The 18,964-nt window shown below is 39.1% G+C and overlaps 1 long non-coding RNA gene across 1 annotated transcript; it reads right to left on the bottom strand.

Moving 5' to 3' along the window:
- Positions 1–11,410: 11,410 nt before the first annotated feature.
- Positions 11,411–15,975, bottom strand: LOC137007864 (uncharacterized). Its single transcript, XR_010892682.1, has 4 exons — positions 15,678–15,975; positions 14,250–14,366; positions 13,537–13,793; positions 11,411–13,429 (listed from the first exon to the last, which is right to left on the bottom strand). It is a non-coding gene; the product is annotated as an uncharacterized lncRNA (long non-coding RNA).
- Between the last annotated feature and the right edge of the window lie 2,989 nt (positions 15,976–18,964).

The raw sequence follows: 18,964 nt of genomic DNA, 5'->3' as shown, positions 1-18,964 counted from the left end.
CTGCTGACACACTTAATTTATTAACATTTAATCATATTATATATATGGTCATGCACAGTATGGTTAATGTTTACAATGTTAATATGCATGTATTTGCTCGCTAGATAATTTTTTTTATGTAGTATTGTATACTTCCCGCTCATCTTCACATGTATCAACATACAAACATGATTCCAAAAAAGTTGGGACACTGTACAAATTGTGAATAAAAACAGAATGTAATGATGTGGAAGTTTCAAATTTCAATATTTTATTCAGAATACAACATAGATGACATATCAAATGTTAACTATCATTTTAAAGGAAAAATAAGTTGATTTTAAATTTCATGGCATCAACACATCTCAAAAAAGTTGGGACAAGGCATGTTTACCACTGTGTGGCATCCCCTCTTCTTTTTATAACAGTCTGCAAACGTCTGGGGACTGAGGAGACAAGTTGCTCAAGTTTAGGAATAGGAATGTTGTCCCATTCTTATCTAATACAGGCTTCTAATTGCTCGACTGTCTTAGGTCTTCTTTGTCGCATCTTCCTCTTTATGATGCGCCAAATGTTTTCTATGGGTGAAAGATCTGGACTGCAGGCTGGCCATTTCAGTACCCGGATCCTTCTTCTACGCAGCCATGATGTTGTAATTGATGCAGTATGTGGTCTGGCATTGTCATGTTGGCAAATGCAAGGTCTTCCCTGAAAGAGACGACGTCTGGATGGGAGCATATGTTGTTCTAGAACTTGAATATACCTTTCAGCATTGATGGTGCCTTTCCAGATGTGTAAGCTGCCCATGCCACACGCACTCATGCAACCCCATACCATCAGAGATGCAGGCTTCTGAACTGAGCGCTGATAACAACTTGGGTTGTCCTTGTCCTCTTTAGTCCGGATGACATGGCATCCCATTTTTCCAAAAAGAACTTCAAATTTTGATTCGTCTGACCACAGAACAGTTTTCCACTTTGCCACAGTCCATTTTAAATGAACCTTGGCCCAGAGAAAACGCCTGCGCTTAGCCGGCAACGGCGAATGGCACGGTGGATTGTTCACTGACAATGTTTTCTGGAAGTATTCCTGAGCCCATGTTGTGATTTCCATTACAGTAGCATTCCTGCATGTGATGCAGTGCAGTCTAAGGGCCCGAAGATCAAGATCCGGTCTTGACCCTTACGCACAGAGATTGTTCTAGATTCTCTGAATCTTTGGATGATATTATGCACTGTAGATGATGATAACTTCAAACTCTTTGCAATTTTTCTCTGAGAAACTCCTTTCTGATATTGCTCCACTATTTCTGGCCGCAGCATTGGGGGAATTGGTGATCCTCTGCCCATCTTGACTTCTGAGAGACACTGCCACTCTGAGAGGCTCTTTTTATACCCAATCATGTTGCCAGTTGACCTAATAAGTTGCAAATTGGTCCTCCAGCTGTTCCTTATATGTACATTTAACTTTTCCGGCCTCTTATTGCTACCTGTCCCAACTTTTTTGGAATGTGTAGCTCTCATGAAATCCAAAATGAGCCAATATTTGGCATGACATTTCAAAATGTCTCACTTTCAGCATTTGATATGTTATCTATATTTTATTGTGAATAAAATATAAGTTTATGAGATTTGTAAATTATTGCATTCCTTTTTTATTCACAATTTGTACATTGTCCCAACTTTTTTGGAATCAGGTTTGTAGTAAAACATGGTTTTATTACAGTAATGTTGTAGTGACTAAAAACATTACAGAATCATCAGGTCACTGTGCTTCTTTATATTTTATCATGCAGTATGTAATGTGTGTGCATTAATGTGTGTGTGTGTGTGTGTGTGTGTAATGTGTGTATTAATATACGTGTATATATAGTAAAGGGAAGAGCTCAGGCACAATTAAAACTTTTCACTGCAACTGTACTTTTCACAATATTTTATTAATTTTTCATTGCTGGCTTATTTTAAGGAAAGTAGTGCATGAGAGAGAACAACCAACCTTAGTGTGCCTTCAACAGACCAAGGTCCCTGGTCCTCCGCACAGTTTTTGCCAGGTAGGCAGATACATGTTGGATATGCTAACAGCATGGCTATAGTATAATATCCTATTTTGATAATTGAGAACCAACTCCGAAGTCTCTGCTCAGGAGAGACTGTCTGACCTTCTCCTCATAGCCATAGAGAGGGACATCCCAGTGGATCACTGTGAAGTCATAAACATCTTCAAGCACATAGCTCACAGAAGATTGCTGTTGTAATTAGTTTTAAATAAGCCCTGAAGCCCTTTTTCAGTTTCAACACATGCCCCTCAAAAGTTCTGTGCACGGCCCTGATACGGAGCCCACTTTGGGACAGAAAAAACAAAGCTTGCCATCTGCAGCAAGGCTCTGCTGGCCTGGAATGGGAGTGGACATTGACAAATGGGTAAATACTAAATCATTCCTTTTGAACATTACTATAAAACATACAAATGGATTATGTTTTGGAATGAATTACTCATGTGATTATTTCTGAACATCAGGTTTTGCAGTGTGCCCGGTGCCAATATAGCAGACTGTCCATCAAGTACATCCCAATATGTGTATGTATGCTTGTCCACAAATGTGCATGGGTTTTGAGACCGGTAATTCATGAGTTCACTACATTTAAATGTATTTGTTGTGCTATTTTAATTTTAAGGTGGACAAGCCCTGGAACTACTGGGCATGAATTTAGTGTGGAAAGTCACCAGGACCGACCAGGGAAATGAGTACATTTGTGTCCTCGTTGACTATTACACCAAATGGTCTGAGGCTTATGCAGTTCCCAATAAATCTGCAGCAGTTGTCTCGCGCTGCATCGTTAACTTTTTCTACAGGATTGGGGCACCAAAGAGAATACTCACTGACCAAGGCACTGAGTTTGTGAACCAGGTTTGTAGTTTGAATGAATCAAATTCAGTATGTAAGAGATTTCATGTGCGCAAAAGATTTGTTGGATTCTGATATGTACACAACATTTATGATTCTTTGTAGATTCATATTAATGCATGTTTTGCAAACAGACCAATGAGGAACTCTGTGCATTCCTCAATGTGGAGAGAAGCCTCTGTGCAGCATACCATCCACAAACAAACGGGCTTGTGGAAAAACTTAATGGAACCATTTAGAGGTGAACTTTCATAAATGGGTTGCTTTGTGGGAGTGTAATATACAAAGAAATACAGTGTTTGCTTTGAATTTAGCAGTTGACGGTGCATTAAAAGAGAAATGGTTATCTGGTTTATTTTTTATTCAAGTAATTTCTAAAAACAAGTTGTGTTGCAAAAAAAAAAATGTTATGTACAGAAAATGTTAATCATAAATAAAAATGTTATCCCTCTTCTGAAAAGAACTGGGCATAAAATGGCCACTTTCAATTGTCTAATGGTCCAGTAAAACGAGTCATTTTTTTTTCAGCTGTTTGTACTTTAAATTAATGCGGGTATTTCTGTTGTGGTTTTAACAATGTTTTGCATTAAATGTTCAAGTTTAATTATCATGTGTTATGTGATTTTTGAGTGAAAATTAGTCTGCATGCATACATTTGTTTAAAGTATAACCTTAATTAAAATAACGTTATTAACCAGTATTTTTTCTAATAAAAACGTTTTTGGGACGGCAATGTTAAATGAGGAACACAAAACGGAAACGTTAAAATATTGATTCTGCTCGAAGTGAAACGATTGATAATTTTTTTCATTTTTAAGCCCTGGTTGTAAGTGTTGATGTAAAGTCAGATCTTATAATATATCAATATTAGCCTGAATCCTAATATATTTGTGCGACGGTAAATGCAATGCTGTTTTTGGTCATCCTCTGTAGAAATCAAAAGTGGCTGGGATGGAGACGACAGTTATGTACTGCTGTCCAGAGTGGGACCCTATAAATTATTTTTCAAAGAAATGCAGATCAGGCCTGGGAAGGAGTTGGATTACACATTTTATTGATGTTGAAACAAGCCTGTCAACTGCTTTATTAATAATCTGTATTAATGTTTAATTCTGCTATATTTGTCAAGGTTATAAATGCATATCTGTCACTGAAGGTGAGGCAGCACAATATCACCTCTCCGGGCAAAGCATACCACATGGACACATTTGCCATGACACACATGTGGAAGGGAAAACATGAGAAGCTCAAGGTGTCCTGCAGATTGTAATGCTCTGTTATTTTGCATTTTATTACTTGTGCTAATGCCTATTTTGTTCTGGCTGTGTGTAAATTAATTTGTGTTGTTGGTATATACTCAAGGTTTTCATTAGCAAGGTATAGATCATAATGGTGTGTTGTTCTTTTGTTGTTGTTGTAGTTTTCAGTTGCACCCAGCAAACTATGAGGTAATAGTGGGCATTGTAAATGAGCAAAACCACTGGTTCCTAGTTGTAAGTATTTGTGGTATAGAACAGAAGAAGTTTTACCTTCTTCCCTTAATGTTGATTTGCACTAAAATCTTCCCCTTGATTTCCACAATCTTCCCCTATCGTGTTGTCTGGATATTTTTCCATATAACCTAGGCTATAAGGTTGTTTGCATATGACATAGCTGCAGTGTGATTCCGGCTGGAGGGCAAGGAGTGATTTTTATAGGAATCCAACAAAAACTCAAGATTCGTATGTTTTGTTGAAAATGTCAAAATAAAAAGTTCAACAAGCTGACAGAAGTCGATCCATTTCTTTTTTGGAAGAGTATAAATGTAACTGTAGTTTTAATGCTGTCTTTGTAAATATTCACTTTCCCATATGACCACGGAGGAGAATCGGAGAGTCACATTCAGCGGACAGACAACGACACACAATGGACACACTGTATTTTTGTATTTATTTCAACAAATGACAACCAAAATCAAACCCATAGAAGCTCATGAACAGTTTTGAAGTGGCTGTGTGCAGGTTATACTCATTCACAAGCTGAATGAGAGTCATACTCGCAAATGTAATGTTAATTACATCAAAACAAAACACAAAATCTTCAATAATGTGATTATTTTATTGACTTCAATCAGTGACATTATAACTACATTTGTTATACGGCGTCTTCCCGTCACCTCCTCAGCCTACTTCCCTTAATGTTTTTACACGTAGAAAAGGTGAAAATTGTATTACATTGTCCAATTTTTTTCCTGAACGATGACGTGAGCTCCTGTTGCAATTCTCGATTCAGCATAAATGACCTACAATGGCGACATTTTTCACAATCACGACAGAAAATCAAAATACTGCCCTAACTTCACTAGCAGAAAGGCAGCGCGATATAAACAAACCAGACTAGAACTGAATGCGGCGTGACAGCAGCTTTATTCTCTATATCTACCTCCTCGGTGGCAAGCAAGTCTTTCACTTCAGTGGAAAAGTCGCTCCTCTTCATAACACAAGGATCGCGTCCAACATATGTTGTGATTTTCTGTTTATATCTTTCTAAACCAGCACAGTACGGACTTTTCCCCGCTTGCCCTCCACCATATTTTGTGCGTTACCAAAACCACGTGATTGCAAACAACCTATTTACCCATCCCAACAAAAAAACATTCTGCTTGACTCACTTGGAGGGTCACGCATCAAGAAGAAAAAGTGTTTGGAGGCAACAAGGTATTTTTCATGCACCACAATCAAATGTATTGTTATTGTGAAACATGTATGCTTGAAAGAAAACTCTACTATCTTGTTTGTAGAGCCCTGATAAGGTTTATGAAAGGCTGCCTCACCCACTTCTGAGGAACGCTATTTCATGTGGCGTGTTCGCTTTGAAGGTGTGATATAGCATTATGTAAAAATATTAAATGTTCATTAAAATTGTACAGTATTTTACAGTTAATTTGTCTTGTTACTACTTCAGTTTGCAGAACACATTCTGCAAAATTCTACAATGAACTTCTCCATTGAGCCACAAGACGTAACACGGTTCAGATTGGAGATTGCTTTAACGCTGCTACGCCAATCTGGTATGGCTTTAAATTCATGAATGCTATTGATGTGCTTTTTGGTGTGCATCACTTTCATTAGAGTTGTACTGTACCTCATAGATGACCTAAGTGAACTGTGCCACTTTTGTGGAGAGAGTGGCTTATATGTGTACATTTCAGAAAACCCCCTGCTCATAAATATTACATGCAAAAAATGTTGCATTATGCCATACTGTATATCACAAAAGCAATGTGCAAACTTTGTGCAAGAGTAATGCCGATGAAGACGTCTCAAACCCCAGTCAATTATTCACTAGCCTTTACAGAAAATAAAAGTAAAACCGACAAACTTTCGGTGCATATTCTCTCAGAGACAACAAGAGATGAACTACTTCAACATAATTCATAACTCAACGGTAGGCTTTGTCTTTTAGTATTTCTCTTATGGCCCATAAATGTACGTAGTGAAAAAAAAAAGAAAAGCATTTCATGCTAAAAGTAGATTTTGAAATGAAGCTTCTTATCATTGACTTCATTGCAGCGTTCGGACACATTGCTAGAATCGCTTGAAGCTTGAATTGTAATATCAATTTAATAATAAAAGTAGGCCTACCCTAATAATAATAATAATTACTATTATTTAAAGGTGCCCTAGAACACTATTTCACAAGATGCAATATAAGTCTAAGGTGTCCCCTGATTGTGTCTGTGAAGTTTCAGCTTAAAATACCCCATAGATTTTTATTATACAATGTTTTAACTGCCTATTTTGGGGTGTAATTAAATATGCGCCGATTCAGTGTGTTTCCCCTTTAAATGCTCACGTTCCCCACCCCCAAGCTGGCAAGAGTCGCAACTCCATAATACATTTTATTACAATAGAATAAATTGACACAGCTCTCTCAAAATGGATCTTTACAAAGTGTTTGATGCAGCATTTCAGATCACGTAAGTACAGTGTTTATTTGGATGTTTACATTTGATTCTGAATGAGTTTGATAGTGCTCCGTGGCTAAAGCTAACATCACACACTGTTGGAGAGATTTATAAAGAATGAAGTTGTGTTTATGAATTATACAGACTGCAAGTGTTTAATAATGAAAATAGCGACGGCTCTTGTCTCCGTGAATACAGTAAGAAACGATGGTAACTTTAACCACATTTAACAGTACATTAGCAACATGCTAACAAAACATTTAGAAAGACAATTTACAAATATCACTAAAATATCATGATATCATGGATCATGTCAGTTATTATTGCTCCATCTGCCATTTTTCGCTGTTGTTCTTGCTTGCTTACCTAGTCTGATGATTCAGCTGTGCACAGATCCAGACGTTAATACTGGTTGCCCTTGTCTAATGCCTTGAACATGAGCTGGCATATGCAAATATTGGGGGCGTACATATTAATGATCCCGACTGTTACGTAACAGTCAGTGTTATGTTGAGATTCGCCTGTTCTTCGGAGGTCTTTTAAACAAATTAGATTTATATAAGGAGGAGGAAACAATGGAGTTTGAGACTCACTGTATGTCATTTCCATGTACTGAACTCTTGTTATTCAACTATGCCAAGATAAATATAAATAATAAGATAAATAATTTTCAATTCTAGGGCACCTTTAATATATAAATTTTAAATGCTGAATCCTCTTGACAACCACAGCTGATGCTTTTTACAAAATATATGGAAACTTATGATTAATCGGCACAACTGAGGACGGGGGTTTATTGTGCATATTTAAAACGCAGTCAAGTCACATCTCAACGATCCGAACAATGTGAGCACATAAAAAGCGACAGTGAGCCTGCAGTGTAATTGTACATAGCGAGTACAATCAGGGCGGCAAATTAACCTTCTTAAAGGATTAGTTCACTTTGAAATAAAATTTTCCTGATAATTACCTCACCCCCATGTCATCCAAGATGTTCATGTCTTTCTTTCTTCAGTGGAAAAGAAATGAAGGTTTTTGATGAAAACATTCCAGGATTATTCTCCTTATAATGGACTTCAATGGGCACCAAATGGTTGAAGGTCAAAATTACAGTTTCAGTGCAGCTTCAAAGAGCTTTAAATGATACCAGATGAGGAATAAGGGTGTTATGTAGCATGCCACTAACTGACATTAACAATCTATGCACACAGCTTCAGATTAAATGTATGAATGACATGGAATTTCTGAAGGAATACTGCTCCATTTTTTTAAGTTTGACTTAAATGACTGACTTATAAAAATAACTTTTGCCTTCACATTAGAAGAAAGCACACAGATGTTCCAGAAACCATTGCATCAGAATAACTTTTACTTTGCCAGTGTATTGACAGCAAAAAAAAACTGAATTTTTGCAGTGGAAAAATCTTTTAATGGCCCGTCAATTCCCATGCATGTTCAGAAAAGGATTTGGGAAGCAAACTACAGAGTTAAGTGTGAGCTAGAGCAATGTAATACCAATGCTGGATTTGCACAAAGAAGTGGGTTGAAGGCATTCGAGTGCAGTCACCTCAGGTCCATAGCTTTCTGTCCCCAAGATTCAGATAGTTCTGTTCATCTCAGATATTGTGGATGGTGTGGAGATATTTTCAAAGAATAACCACCAGGTTATGTTGGAGATGGATGAAGATGAATCCTTTGTGGGTTTTACTCTGTGAAGGACTTTGAGGGTTAATGCTCAGCAGAATGTTTTGTCTGTGATGACACTGTCTTTTTGAGTCAGTAGTTAATGTGTACATCTTTAAATTTTCCTTTTGTCCTTTGAACTTCCTGTTGTACTTCCTTTTTGTTTACATAGTGTTTACAGACCTTATTGTACTGAACCCTTTTAGGATTAAAAAAAATACATCACTTAGAATCACAATTGCATGACTCATCTTTGATTCCATTTAACAGTAATGATTTACTCATCATTTACAGTGGGTACGGAAAGTATTCAGACCCCCTTAAATTTTTCACTCTTTGTTATGTTGCAGCCATTTGCTAAAATTATTTATGTTTATTTTTTTCCTCATTAATGTACACACAGCTCCCCATATTGACAGAAAAACACAGAATTGTTGACATTTTTGCAGATTTATTAAAAAAGAAAAACTGAAATATCACATGGTCCTAAGTATTCAGACCCTTTGCTCAGTATTTAGTAGAAGCACCTTTTGATCTAATACAGCCATGAGTCTTTTTGGGAAAGATGCAACAATTTTTTCACACCTGGATTTGGGGATCCTCTGCCATTCCTCCTTGCAGATCCTCTCCAGTTCTGTCAGGTTGGATGGTAAACGTTGGTGGACAGCCATTTTTAAGTCTCTCCAGAGATGCTCAATTGGGTTTAAGTCAGGGCTCTGGCTGGGCCATTCAAGAACAGTCACGGAGTTGTTGTGAAGCCACTCCTTCGTTATTTTAGCTGTGTGCTTAGGGTCATTGTCTTGTTGGAAGGTAAACCTTTGGCCCAGTCTGAGGTCCTGAGCACTCTGGAGAAGGTTTTCGTCCAGGATATCACTGTACTTGGCCGCATTCATCTTTCCCTCTATTGCAACCAGTCGTCCGGTCCCTGCAGCTGAAAACACCCCCACAGCATGATGCTGCCACCACCATGCTTCACTGTTGGGACTGTATTGGACAGGTGATGAGCAGTGCCTGGTTTTCTCCACACATACTGCTTAGAATTAAGGCCAAAAAGTTCTATCTTGGTCTCATCAGACCAGAGAATCTTATTTCTCACCATCTTAGCAAACTCCATGCGAGCTTTCATGTGTCTTGCACTGAGGAGAGGTTTCTGTCGGGCCACTCTGCCATAAAGCCCCGACTGGTGGAGGGCTGCAGTGATGGTTGACTTTCTACAACTTTCTCCCATCTCCTGACTGCATCTCTGGAGCTCAGCCACAGTGATCTTTGGGTTCTTCTTTACCTCTCTCACCAAGGCTCTTCTCCCCCGGTAGCTCAGTTTGGCCAAACGGCCAGCTCTAGGAAGGGTTCTGGTCGTCCCAAACATCTTCCATTTAAGGATTATTGAGGCCACTGTGCTCTTAGGAACCTTAAGTGCAGCAGAAATTGCCACAATTCTGTCTCTGAGCTCTTCAGGCAGTTCCTTTGACCTCATGATTCTCATTTGCTCTGACATGCACTGTGAGCTGTAAGGTCTTATATAGACAGGTGTGTGGCTTTCCTAATCAAGTCCAGTTAGTATAATCAAACACACCTGGACTCAAATGAAGGTGTAGAACCATCTCAAGGATGATCAGAAGAAATGGACAGCACCTGAGTTAAATATATGAGTGTCACAGCAAAGGGTCTGAATACTTAGGACCATGTGATATTTCAGTTTTTCTTTTTTAATAAATCTGCAAAAATGTTAACAATTCTGTGTCTTTCTGTCAATATGGGGTGCTGTGTGTACATTAATGAGGGAAAAAAATGAACTTAAATGATTTTAGCAAATGGCTGCAATATAACAAAGAGTGAAAAATTTAAGGAGGTCTGAATACTTTCCGTACCCACTGAATATAAAAGGAAAAAGGAAGAAAATGTGTGTTTATTTAAAATATTAATATCCCATAACTTGCTGAAAGGTGATTGTTTCATGCTCTCTGTGTACACCACTAAACAAGTTAAAATTACTTAAAATGTATTAAATCATTTTAGCAATCGCTAATGAGTTTCTTTGTATCCGTATTGGATGAAAATTACAAAGTTCTATGCAATAAACTATACATATGACATAATTTTGCTACGTCATTTATCATTTATGTACATCATCGCACTACAGGCTGCAATGAGGACAAGTTGAACCAATCAGCTTCAGCCAAACAGCTGATCACAGCTGTACAGGGCGGGTTTTTATTGGCCTGCGGGGCGACAGTTTGAGACCACTGGTCTAGGAGTTAGAAAAAGTAGGTTTTCAAAGAAATTCAAAGTTTGCCAAAATATGTATCACTGTTCTCTGTACCACTCAAGGAATCTATCAAGACAAGTTGCATTAAAATAGGTCACGCTACAGTAGTCAAATGTTTTTAGCTTTTTGTGTACCTTCAGTGACTTTTTGCCGAAGGTACATACAGAGCTTCGTAATGGTACATTAATGCGTTCCCAAAATATATAGCATTTTGTGGCAAAATTAAAACATTCCTTCAATAGTGCAAGTGAATGCATTGTGCCCCTTGTACACTTTAAAAAGCTCTCGCTGGAGCATCACAGATGAAAGCATTGACGTTTAAGGTTTCACCTTAATTCCATCATCCTGAAGCCTAGTAAGGTCTTCATGGAATCACTCACAGAACTGGGTTTTTCATCGCCACAAAATATGTCTATAACAAATGGCTGAAACCTCTTCACACTAAATTGAGGAGGACATGATTTTCTCTGGGTACATATTTTTATTATAACATATTTTCATAAGCCCAGACTCAAGACCGAAATATAGATACCGAACACCACACAGGTCCTACGCATCTACATGGCGAGGCGTTCCTAAAAGTGTTCTTGCATCCTTAGACAGCCGATGTCCGTGTTTCCTTAACACAGAAAGGAGCTCATCTACAGATGTCCGTGTTGTTTTGTTCCAAACCGCCTATTTGGCCAAATCACTCTTTAAATCAGGGTCGGAAGTACAATTTTTCAGAATTTTTTCAGAATTACAAAGATGGAGTCAGTTTACAGGGGGGTAAAATGACTTTAGAACAACATTTTATTTTTACACAGAGATTGTTAGGCCTGTTAGTTAAATCTGTTGATGTTAGCCATCTTTGTTGCTGTATATGCCAACATAAGTTTTTCACCCAACGTTTGCATTTCTGTAACGCATATTACAGATCAGCACAGTATCCAGAGGACAGTCTGGGCAAGGAGCAAGCGACAAGGCAAGAGAATCAAAGGCAAACAGGAAAACAGTCAAACGAGGCAATGCAACAAAATTAGATCAGGACTAGAACTAGGAACTTTACACAAAAACTAGGAGAGGGCTCCAAAACATTGCTATCCCTAACATAGCGGTATGTCCAGACAATACTTGGCAGTAAGAAAGAGGAAGTCCACGGTTATGTAGCATGTCTGATGGGAATCAGCTGTGTAATCAGTGCATTCAGCAGTGTGTCATCAGTGCAGTGGATCATGGGAACTGTAGTCCGGCGTGAAATACAAAAGTTAGTGTGGTGCAAGAGTCCATGTGGTAATCGGGTGACCTCTGGTGGTGAGTGAACAGAAGTTAATGGACCAGATTCATGACAAGATTCTAATTCTTAAAAATTAAGAAAAGTTTAAGGCCCAATATGGTTAATTTCCAGAGATATGGATCTCAGTGTGCCTCCGTGACTAAATTGTTACACGTTTTTAATGGTCGCACATTTTTCTGAAGAACAAATAATGTCAAAATGTCTTTTTTTTTTCTGCCAACACAAAACAAAATTAAACATTTTTTCCAAAGTTTGTGTGCCTGTAATTCTAAAAGTATTAAAGATATCTCAATATCCATCTATATTTTTGTAATCTTCATTTTAAAGGCCCTAATATGATTCAATCCCATAGATATGGCTCCATGTTCAAATTGTGGAATTTTACCCATTTTCTATATATAGAGCTACACCAAAAAATATTAAATAACCTCTATTCAAAGCCATAAACTTTATTAAAAAAATGTTGTCAGGAAGACAGGCCTACACTGATGGCATAAAATTTGAAAGCATAATAACTGAACATCTTCGAATATAATTTATATATTAAAATTTTATATAAATAAATGGAAAATGCATAATTTTCAATTAAAGAGAAGTAGCTATTATGGGCTGCTTTTGGTGCTTGAGACTTTGTTATTTTGTGTTTCAAATCAATTTAATAATGAGGTCCAAGAATAGCCTACGCATTTCATTCACAGAATGAAATGATAGAAGAGAAGAAGCAAAAGCAGCCAGAAGTAGAAGACACAGAAGAGATGCAAGAAGCAAGAGCCAAGGAAAAAGCAAAGAATAAGCTAAATTATCAAAGACCCAGTCCGTTTTATACCATAAGCATAGGAAAACTTACATCCCACTCAAACTTATGTTTTGGTCTAATAAGAAAAGGTCAAACAGATGTCATAGTTGGTGTAACGGCTAGGTCAGAGTGACTGGTCAAATGTCAACAAATAGATGAAAATAGATATAAAAGAGTTGTTTTGACACCCTTTAGGGAATTTTGCATTATCACATTTCTAAAGAAATGGAAACAGACATATTTTGATATAAAGGTACATCAAGTTCAAATGAGCAACTAATTTTGAAAACATCATCGCTTCAGTACTTGGCAGGCGTCCGATATCTAACCACAAACGATACAAGTGCCTTCATAAAATGGCCTCCACAATTGTGATGATATGTGCAGCATCACATATGGTCTTGACAGTGCAAAGAATTACACAAATAAGTTACTGTGATGTAGTATTTGACCATTGGAATGGGCTAGTCAGTGTACTTGCACATTAATACTGTGGATGGACTTCCTGTTGACATTTTCAGAAGGTGCAATGATGGGAACATGTGTGCCATCAATGCATCCAACCACATTTGGAAATCCTAAAGGGAATTCTGATTATTAATTTACAGAGGTCACAACAACATGTTATTAATTGATCATCATTTTTCAGATTAGCCTCATTTAAACCGATTTCTACACCACTAACCTGCAATCCTGTGAAACTCCTCTTTGATGGCTCTCAGGGGTTTGTGCCCAGGAAACACCACAAAAATTCGCAGAAAGCTCTTGAGAGCGAGGCACACTTTCCTGACTGTTCTGCACACAGTGGCCTTACTAATGTGCTCTGCATCTCTGATGTTATACAGAAAACCCGGAGTTTCCCTCATTTCAGGGTTAACATACTCAGAGTTTTCACTTAATCTCCTTTCTGAAACGGGCCCCCGGAATCCTAGTTTTCCTTTTCTGCTTTGTGATCAACAAAAACATAAAAATTAATCATTTTGACGGCATTGATGAACATGTGGTGGTTTCTGCAGTGGGGAAGAAGTCATCGAAATGTAATCATTCACGTGAGGAGATTAAGAAGATGAGGCTTTCTGTCACACTCCCCAAAACTGAATTATGGACAGTTTTTAAAAGCCGTTTGACCCAGAATGATTAATTCTCGAATCTGACATTATCTGACATCTAGTTTTGACTCTAAACATCTGATAAAAAAACATAACATGGTTGCTATTTGAACGTTTGCCGTATATCGACGCTCCTGGTGGCAGCTCGGCAAATGTGTTGTTTTTATTTTAACCATGCGGTGGCGTCTAGATACTCTTTAATCGCTAATGACAAATGGAGACATAATTAATTTATAACATTAAAGGGATTGTTCACCTAAAAATGAAAATTTGATGTTTATCTGCTTACCCCCAGCGCATCCAAGATGTAGGTGACTTTGTTTCTTCAGTAGAACACAAATGATGATTTTTAACTTTAACCGCTGCCGTCTGTCAGTTGTATAATGCATGTCAATGGGAACGTCGTCTATAATAGTAAAAAAAACATGCACAGACAAAACCAAATTAACCCTTCCGGCTCGTGACGACACATTGATGTCCTGAGACACGAAACAATCGCTTTGTGCGAGAAACCGAATCGTATTTATATCATTTTTACCTCTAAAACACCACTATGTCCAACTGCCTTGAGCAGCCGGTGCGTGAGTTGTGTACGCGCCAGAAGTCGCGTATATGTCCCTCATTGTTTACACAGTGCATTGTAGATATGACGGCTAATCAAAATGGTGCTTACTTGCGTTTATCCGGATTGTTCAAACTGATTTAAAACTAAAAGATTACATTCTCTCGCGCAAACTGATTCAGGAGTGGTACACTTTGAGCTGGTGCAAGTAAGTGTTCATGACAATAGTAATATATGTTTGGGGTAATTTAATTTTAATGTAATATTTTTTATTATATGTATTATTTATAATAATGAATTGCCTGTGTGTAGATGGACAACAGGTTATGGGTCATATTCACAAAACACTGTTCAGTTTTTCTCAGAGATTTACAAATCTTGATATACTGTGTCTTATATGCAATTGCCATTTCTTTTTATTATAGGTTACAGAATCATCAAGCTGCGGAGCCCCTAAAGGGACATAGTGGTGGAAAAAATTTTAAGTGCTGGTGGAAAAAAAAAATTGGGATGGGAGGATTTTTTTTCAAATCTTTTGCGTTCCCTCACAAAATGTTGCGTTCCCTCGCAGAACTTTTGCGTTCCCATGCAAAGATATTTGCGTTCCCTCGCAAAACTTTTGCGTTCCCCTGAGAAACTGCGTTCCCTCGCAAAAATATTTGCGTTCCCTCGCAAAGATATTTGCGTTCCCTCACAAAACTTTTGCATTCCCTCGCAAAGATATTTGCATTCGCCCACAAAACTTTCGTGTTCCCCCGAGAAACTGCATTCCCTCGCAAAGATATTTGCGTTCCCTCACAAAACTTTTGCATTCCCTCGCAAAAAAAAGATTTCATACAAATTTAAAAAGATTTCATACACATTTAAAAAGATTTCATACACAAATTTAAAAAGATTTCATACAAACATTTGAAAAGAATTTACACAAATGACGTTAACAAAGTTACATGATTAAATTAACATTTAACGTTAATGTTTCAAAGGAAAGTCAAAAGATGAGTGAAAAGATGTCAGGAAAGAAAAAGCAGTACACAAGGGAGAAGCTAGAAAAGGCAGTTGAGGAAGTGAAGGCAGGAGAGAGCTTGAGGGCAACAGCAAAGAAATACAACATACCACACACAACACTACAAGACTACAAAAAAAATAAATACTCACACAACCCTCATCCTAATTCGGCCCTGACACCATCAGAGGAAGAGGCCCTCATTTCTTTTATGTTCTGGATGGCGGACCATGGCTTTCCACTGACAAGATCTCTGGTAAAAGTTCTTGCTATGGGCATAATAAAAGAGAGTGGCAGATCCCAGAGCACCACTGTGAACATGGAGAAGGGGCCAAGTGATGTCTGGTGGGCCAGGTTTAAGGCCCGCCATCCAGAAGTGTCCTCAAGGACAGCAGATTCCCTGGACAGAGCCAGGGTCCATGGTGGTACACCGGAGGCCATTGAAGGCTTCTTTAAGTTATACGAGGCCCTCTATGTCAGACATGGATTGGAGGACAAGCCACACCTCGTTTATAACTGCGACGAGACTGGCTTCGGTGACAAGCCTCGATCCAGGGAAAAGGTCCTGTGCCAGACGGGGAGAAAGCATGTATATCAGCAGCAGCAGACGACAAGGGAGCACATCACAGTGCACTGCTGTGTGAACGCAGCCGGGGACAGCATTCCACCTTTCATCATTTACCCCGGCTGCCTCCCAAGTAGTGCCTATAGGCTGGATGGGCCCCCCAACGCCCTCTGTGGCATCCAGGACAAGGGCTACATGGACTCGGAGCTCTTCCTGAAATGGCTCCGACATTTCATTAAATATGCTCCTGAGGAGAGACCATTAATTTTAATCATGGACCAACACGAGACATGTCTCAAAAGACGTAATCATGTACTGCAGAGAAAACACAATTGAAATTCTCTGCCTGCCTGCCCACACCACACACATCCTTCAACCCCTGGATATTGCCGTCTTCAACCCACTGAAGACTGCTTTCTCCACCATGGCTTCCAGGATGGGTCTGGTTCGAGGGGATCTTGTTGTGGGGAAGAAGCAGTTTTCACCGCTCCTCAAAACTATTTACCCCACTGCTGTCACGGCCCAGAACATCAAGGCTGGGTTCCGCAAGGCTGGCATCTTTCCTTTGTCCAGGGGTGCTGTGGACACAACACAGGTAATTTTAACATTAATACAATGATAATTCATCCTCTAAGCTACTTGAATGTCTTTTAAAGTGTGCTAATGTGTTTCACATATGTTTTACTTTCTTAGGTGGTGAGAGTGCTCCCATCTGCAGATGGAAGCGACGCCACTCAATCCATCACTCCCACCACTCCTTCCACCACACCATCCAGTGCTCCCGTCACTCCTTCTGCCACACCATCCAGTGCTCCCGTCACTCCTTCTGCCACACCATCCAGTGCTCCCGTCACTCCTTCAGCCACCATCCAGCACTCATGCCACTCTCACTCACACATCCAGCACTCAACCTACTGACACAACATCAGCCACTCCCTCCACCACTCAAACACCTTGCTCCTCCTGTAATAGGGTGGCTCCAAAAAATTACCTGGTGGCAACAGGTATTATCCCCGAGAGTCTGGCTAATGTCCTCATGAGCCCAGCCCTAGAGAAGAAGGAAAAGGTGAGGCGTCGCATTCCGTTGCCAGCCCGTGTCATCACCAGTGACAAGGAAGAGATGGAAAAGAAGAAAGAAGAAAAAAGGCAAGCCCAGGAGGCCAAAAGGCAAAAAAAGCAGGCGGCTCCTCTGACTGATGATGACGGAGAACACTGCGCCCTCTGCCGTAGAGTGGTCCCACCTGGATCAGGAGACGAGGCCATCGATGAATGGGTGCAGTGTGACCTGTGCCATTTATGGTTCCACTTGCGGTGCACAGGGGTGGAGCAAGTGCCAGACACTGCCTGGCTTTGCCATAAATGTTGTCTGTCCACATAAAAAAAAAAACACACACAAGTTACACATACACTCTCACACACACACAATGTAAATAGTGTAGAAAAATTTCTTGTTCAGGTATTTTTAATCAGTTTATAAATGTAAATAGTTGTAAACACACACACACACACACATAATGTAAATAGTCCACACATAAAATTTAATTCACACCCCTTCATCTCGAGTTATGGTATTTGTTAATTTAGTGTTAAATGTAAATAGTTGTAAACACAAACACACACATTTGTTAATGTTAAGTAATAAAATTTTTAAATCAATGCAAATTGTTTGCCCTTCTTCTTTGTCTTCAGAAAGATATGGTAACGTTATTCACTAACGGTTCACATGGTTAATGCTTAACTCACACGCAGTAATTAATATCACGACACAATCATGCCTAACTCGCATGGTCCTCTATCTTATTTACGCAATTAAATGAACAATTTAAACAAATAAATAGGTACTCACCTTCCTTATTTATTTAAATGATGTTTTCTTCTCACAAGTGATCAGGTAAATGTCCATTTTCGCCGCTGAAATCAAGTTATCCGCGCTGTACGGAACATCATTAGAGGCTGTACGGAACACCGTTAACGCTCATCATCTTCCGTACACAGGCGGAGGAGGTACTTTTCCCCACTTTTCTCAAAAACTATTGGTCCAAAAGACATCAATCAAAGTGTTGCCTGTACAAAAGGTATTACCCCAGAGTATGATCACACAAACATGCTTGTCTGTCTCTCAACAATGGAGGAGTGGTCGCGGACGTGCAGCGAAGGGCGAAAAGTGTACGGAACATGGTTAGTCTACGTTACCTTGCTGTGAGCTCGGACAAACACTTCCTCTTTAATGTCCCAGTAATGTTTCAGTTAGTAACATACGTTAATAATGCACACAAATAGTGCGCAGCTCTTATGCTGTGTTCACACCAGACGCGACTTGCGCGAATAAATCGCGCTATTCGCGCGTAGTTGGACGCTTGAACATTTTGAGTTTACTCGCTTCATTCGCGCGTGACATTCGCTTCATTCGCGCGTGAAAATCCCTTCACAACAGACGCGAATTCGCGTCATGAGAGGGGCTCTCCCGCTCCTTTATGTGTCCCAGACTCTCCCACTGCTTCTGCACACTTCCTCTGAATAAACACAACTTGTCAGTGGGGAAATAATTGTAAATTACAGCGAATAAGCTCAATTGGTCGTCTTTAGTTGGCTTGTAGTCTCAATATGTATTTATATATATGTATATATATAGCTCAAATTGAGTAAAGACCGTTTTTTACAACTTATCAGATTGTCCGACCTCCTCACTCACTTTCTTTCAAACACGGTCCTTTTTATTTCTGTTTCTATAAATGTATGAAGATGTGCAGCGACGATGATTTTGTCCTCCATTGTTGTTTCGAATTTCTGCCTCAGCTCGCTACGTCACGTCACTACTAGAGCAAGCTCCCGATTGGTTAACGCGGCGCGGAAATTCGCCAAAGTTCAGATTTT

The sequence above is a fragment of the Chanodichthys erythropterus genome, chromosome 3, assembly GCF_024489055.1.
Source record: "Chanodichthys erythropterus isolate Z2021 chromosome 3, ASM2448905v1, whole genome shotgun sequence".
NCBI lineage: Eukaryota > Metazoa > Chordata > Actinopteri > Cypriniformes > Xenocyprididae > Chanodichthys > Chanodichthys erythropterus.
The sequence above is the reverse complement of the archived record's forward strand: the minus strand, read 5'-3'. Positions and strand labels throughout refer to the sequence as shown.